This window comes from Talpa europaea (assembly GCF_964194135.1).
Source record: "Talpa europaea genome assembly, chromosome: 13".
NCBI lineage: Eukaryota > Metazoa > Chordata > Mammalia > Eulipotyphla > Talpidae > Talpa > Talpa europaea.
Window position 1 is genome coordinate 62,042,627 of NC_140080.1, and position 6,000 is coordinate 62,048,626.

The following is a 6,000-nucleotide window of genomic DNA, read 5'->3' on the forward strand; positions in this document are numbered from 1 at the left end:
AGATCCCACATCTTTTTTTTTTGATATATTTAATAAAAATATAGCAGATAACTTTAGGATGACTTTTGAGAAATAAAGCTAAGTTTTATTTGTTGTGTTTAATGTTGGCAGGTACCAAGATTCCATGAAAAGCTAAGTATGCCCTGTGTATTAACTGTTGAAATAATTATAGAAGTTAAATACCACAAATTAACATTAAAATAATTGCACAATTTTGGCATGTCAAGTCTGTGAAAGAACATATAAAACAGGGAGAATTTAAAATGAAATGTGAGTTTATTTTTTGCAACACTGAATTTGATTTTTTCTTGCTAAATGAATGCATTTATTTAGGTCTTTATAAAAAAAAAGCACATTTATCTGTGATCTCATTTTCCCATATTGAAAAAATTAGTTTTCTTTCCTAAAAAATTATTAACCACATTTCCTAACTAATAAGCTAATCTCCTTTTTTCCAATGTCATCTAGTTAGAAAAACCCAAAATTCTCCAATTCTGCAACCTGAGTTATTTCAAACTCTGCTGTTATGGACCCCTAAGTAATGATAGAGTCTTTTTTTCTCTCTTTAAATTTTATCTTGATTAGAGGATTTTCAAATTCTTCAAATAATTTTCTATAGTCAGATCTGTGCAGTAGCATATTTTATAGTATATTGTACTAGTTAAAAAAAATACTCTCCATATGTAAGAACAAGTAACATTTACTTTTAAAATGGGTATATCAATCTGATTTGGAGGTATGTATCATGAAACAGAAACTGAAAAGAATTATATCAAATTGATTCCATTCTAAGAATAATAGCATAAAGAAGGTACTGTTTGGAGAGCAGGTGAAATTTATTGAGGAGAATTGTATTTTCACCTCAAATTCCACTATTTAGAGATAATCATTATTAACATTTGGTATGTACATCCTTCTATTTTTTTCCTGTGCATGATTTTGTATATATGGCTATTTTTTCCCACAAAAATGGTATTAAATTGTATATACTGTTTTGTATCCTGCATATTTCATATAGAAGTATATTGTTAACATTTTCCCATGTCAATAAATATTCTTCTATGGCTTAATGTCTTATGGCTACGTTATATTCTATCCTCTGGGTATCTCATAATATACTAACTAGTCCTGACTTGTTTCCAATTTTTAAGTTGTTTCTCTGATTTTTTAATATTATGAACAACTGAAACACTGTATCACTATATGAAGACCTTTGCATACATCTCTAATTGCTTTCTTAGGATAAATTGCTTTAAGTAAAATTTCTTGATCAAATGTGCAGTCTAGTAGCTTGATTGGTTTATATTCCTACTAGCTTTGTGTTGTGAAATATACTTCGGATACCAGTCAAATGTGGAAAAAGGGGCAGTTTTGTAGCTAAACCTCCAATATCTTTTAAAAATGATTTTTTATTTTGAAATAATTATAGACTAGTAAGTTGTATAATCAGTAGAGAGATCCTGTGTGCTCAGTTTCCTTAGTAATAACACATAACAAAAGCATATTTGTCAAAATCAAGAGATATATTCTGGATACAAGTTTTGTTGGGTATGTGATTTGCAGATACCTTCTCCCAGTTTGTAGCTTGTCTTTCATTCTCAACAGTTGTTCTCAGTAAAAGTTTTAAATTTTGATGAGATATAATTTATCCTTTTTATCTTTATCATATTTTGGTATCATATGGAGGGACTTCCTAGCCCTAGAAGATGAATTTTCTTCTGTTTTTTAAAGTTTGTATTTTCTGTATAGATTTATTATCCATTTTTATTTTATTTTTTAGATTCATTTATTTATGCATACAAGAACTGAGTGTAAGCCAGAGGTGTTGGGGGTGGTGAGAGGATTCACCAGAGACAGTGGGGAGCAGAACAGGTAGATCTACTGAAATACACTCTGGAGGGGAATAGCAGGAGAGGTCTGCTGCACCATGTGAGTCAGCTCCCTGGGGATCGAACTCATGGCAATGGTTGGAGATAGCTTGACAGCACTGAAACTTTAACCCCTGTGCCATTAGGGAGGCCCTATCCATTTTCAGTTAATTTTTATTGTGTAAGATTTGATTTGAAATTCATTTTTTTTGCATATGAATGTCCAAGTATAGAAGTAACATTTTTTAAAGTGAACTTTTTATTGATGAATTTTCATAAAATAGTTTTATAATTAGCACTTAATTAAGAAAAAGAGACAACATTAACATTCCAGAATCCCCTTTGTATGTTATTCAGTCATTATCTGGACCTACTTTGTAAATTCCCTACTCTATCACCACCCTGGTAAACTTAAGTCTATGAATGTATGAGGGAACTTCTTGCTTATAGTTCCCTAATATGTAAAAATGTGAATTATGACTACTTCATGTTTGGGATATTTTAAGGGTTAAATGAAGTGCCTTCCATGGTGCTTAGTATGTGGTAAGCAACTGATAAAGTCAATAAATAAATATTATTTTTTCTTTGCCATTTAGGGGAGAAAGGTCCTATAGCAATACTTCTTATTTAAGATAATTTCTGGGGATTTTAGCAGTGACTAGACTTTTAAGTTGACATTGAGATCACCAAATTGTTAAGCTCCCTTAGGAAGGCAATATAGCATGGTAGCTTACAGTTGGGTCTCTGGAGTATCTCAAATTTGAATCCTATTTCTGCTTTTTGCTAGCTTGGCAAGCTTGGGCAAGTTATCTAATGTCTTTGTATTCAGTTTTGAAAAGTTTATAAAGACCTAAGTCTATAGGCTGCTATTGAAAGATTGCTTAATTAGATTCATGGAAAGCTCTGGATCTAGTCAAGGTGTATAGACCAAGGATTTATTTATTTTTTAAATTTTTAACATGCATGAAAAACATTGTTACATTTTATTTAAATTTTATTTTTATATTCCCCATACAATTATAACCCCATTATTTTGACCCCAATCCCTCTTTTCCCTACTCCCCACCCCCCATAGAGTGTCTCTGGTTCATAGTTGTTTGTTGATTTTGATATTTTCTTTCTTATAGTTATTCTTTTTCCTGGTTCCTTATTTAAGTTTTCTAGATTCCTTCTATGAGTGAGACCATCCGGTATTTTTCTTTTTCTTTCTGGCTTATTTTGCTGAGCATGATCCCTTCCAGTTCCATCCATGTTGCTGCAAATTGCATGTGTTTATCTTTTTTGAATGCTCAGTAATATTCCATGGTGTATAGGATTTATTTATTTTTATTTATTTGTTTATTTTTAACTGAAGTAATGTTGGGGTATCCCCATCAGGTAATGCCACCATAGAGCACCCCACCACCAGCTCACCCAAATAAATTGTTGGTATTAATTTGAGTAAACTCAAAATGTTAGATCAGTTAGGAAAAATGAAAGTTTTTATTTGCCTTCACATTCCTTATTCAGTGACCTTCCTTTCTTTATGAGGATTTGAGTTTCTGACCTATATTATTTCCTTCTCTCTAACATTTCTTTAGCATTTCTTGCAATGCAGGTCTACTGGCAATGCAATTTCCAATTTTTGTTTGAGAAAGTCTTTATTTCTCCTTCATTTTTTAGAAAAGATTTATTTATTTATGCATACAAGAACTGGGCTACAGGCCAGAGGTTCAGAGGGTGTGATGATTCACCAGAGACAGAGTGGGGAGCAGAGCAGGAGGATCTACTAAAATATACTACTGAGGGGAGCAGCAGGCAAGACAGGAGAGGTCTGCTGTGCCATGTGGGTAGCTCCGTGGCAGGCTGGGGATGGAACTGGTGCTGTAGAGACTGTGGCTAGCTTAACCCCTTGTGCCATCAAGGAGGCCCTTCTTCCCCTTTGAAGGATAATTTTCACAAGGTACAGAATTGTAGATTGGTGTGTTTCCCATCCCCCCCCCCACTCTTTAAATACAGGAATGTGTCACTTATTGACATTTTCATCAATGATAGACTAAATATTTGGTGGTGGTCCCAATAGACTATCTGAGGTAGCCTGAGTGGGTAGTAAGCTATACCATTTAGGTTTGTGTAATTCTACTCTATGATGTTCACACAATGAAGAAGTTGCCTAATGATGTGTTTTTCCAAAGTATCCTTGTTATTAAGCCATACACTATTGTATTTCACTCCACTCATTTATTGATTGCAGGATTTCTGAAAAGTTGAATGCAAATCTTATCTTTTCTCTTCTATAGATGTTTATTTCTTCTCGTTTCATTCAGGATTTTTTTCTTCATCTTTGATTTTCTGTGCTTTGATAATTACTGGATGGTCTCTCGTTTGTGGAATATAAATAAAGCAAATGAACTAACTAATATGGTGGTTACCGGGGAGGAAGGCAGGCAGCAGAAGGAATGGGAAGAAGGGCTCAATCTATTAGTAGGAATGACCCTGGAACTTCGGTGGTAGGTGTAGTGAAGCATACTCCCCAAATTCATATAGTATTTTAAACTAATGGTAAGTAATAAAAAAGTAATAAAAAAGTAATACTAAAAATTAAAAAGAAAGAAAATGATGCAAGGGCAATTTGGGGGCAAATTGAAGATGCTGGGCTCACCTTTTCCACATACAGCCAGGTTGCAGCAGAACAAGGCCAATATACTCCTGAAGGAAAAGCAGATGATTACAACACACGCTAAGAATAGCATCTGGAGGTGGGGTCCCCAGCAAGCAGTGGAACAGGCCAAACAGGTAGCCCACTTGGGTGAGCCAGGTGAGCCCTGGTGCAGTGTGGTGGGCCCTGAGAGCACAAAAGTACAACTGTCAAGGCCCTTAGGTATCCCTCCACGGACGTTGGCGAGCTCTTGGGCAGGTCCTGGAAGCAATCCCACCATAGTCAATAAAGGAAAAAAGAAAGAAACTACTCTAAAAATAAGGTGTTTTTTAAATGGAATAATTTAAATGAAGGATAACCTTAACAATATAAGATGAATTTCTTTAAATCAGTGAGAAAATATAAAGGCATCTAAAGGAATCCAAGGGAAAATGAGTTTAGATTAGAGAGGAAAACTTTCTAATAAACTTCTAAGAAAAATATAGAATACCCTATCTTGGGAGCTCTTAAAATAAAATGCTGATTTAATGTGCATGATTGGGATAGATCACAGGGTAGAGATGTAAATAAAAGACATCATATTTGACCTGTAAATAAATAAAGGAAAAAAATGATATGCCTAGGGATAGTTTTAATTTTTTTTTTTCTGTTTATTCTGCTTGGAATTCTCTGAGTTTCCTCCATGTGTGATTTGGTATTTGAAATTAATTTGGGGAAATTCTAGTCATTATTGTTTCAATATTCCTTTTGTCCTCTTCTCTCTCTTTATTTTCCTGGTTCTCCTATAACCTTTTGTAGTAACCCCACAGTCCTCAGATATTCTGTTCTATTTCTTTCCATTTTTTGTTCTCTGATGTTTGAGGATGTTGTTGATAGATCCTCTAGCTCAAATATTCTCACTCAATCATATTCAGTCTACTAATGAGCCCATAAAAGGTATTTTTCATTTCTGTTACAGCATTTTTTATCTCTAGCATTTATTTTAGGTTGTTTCATAGAATTTCGTATCTCTACTTACATTGCTCATCTAATCTTGCGTGCTGACTACTTTATCCATTAGAGTCGTAGCACATCATAGTTATTTTAAATTTCTAGTCTGATTATTTCAACATCCCCATGTATTCTGTCTTCAAATTGTATTTTTTACCTTTTGGTTTGCCTTGTCATTTTTTCTTAATAGCTAAACCTGACAAGAACAGCTGTAGATAGGACTTTAGCAATGTGATGGCTAGGTGTGGGCTCAGTCCAGAGCCCCGTGGTTAGATCCCAGTCTTCTAATGAGTTTGTCCCTCTTATGGTGGGACTGGCTGGCTAGAGTGGGTTGGGGTTGGGTACTTCTCGTTCTCCATTTCAGTTACTCTCAATGATACCCAGCAGGTTAATCTCTGATTAACTAGTTTCCCTTGAGCACAGACCTTGATAAGAACAGAATGCTCTGTACAGAAGCTTTTTAGTGTAATGTAATCCCAGCTGTTTATCTTTTCCTTCACTTTC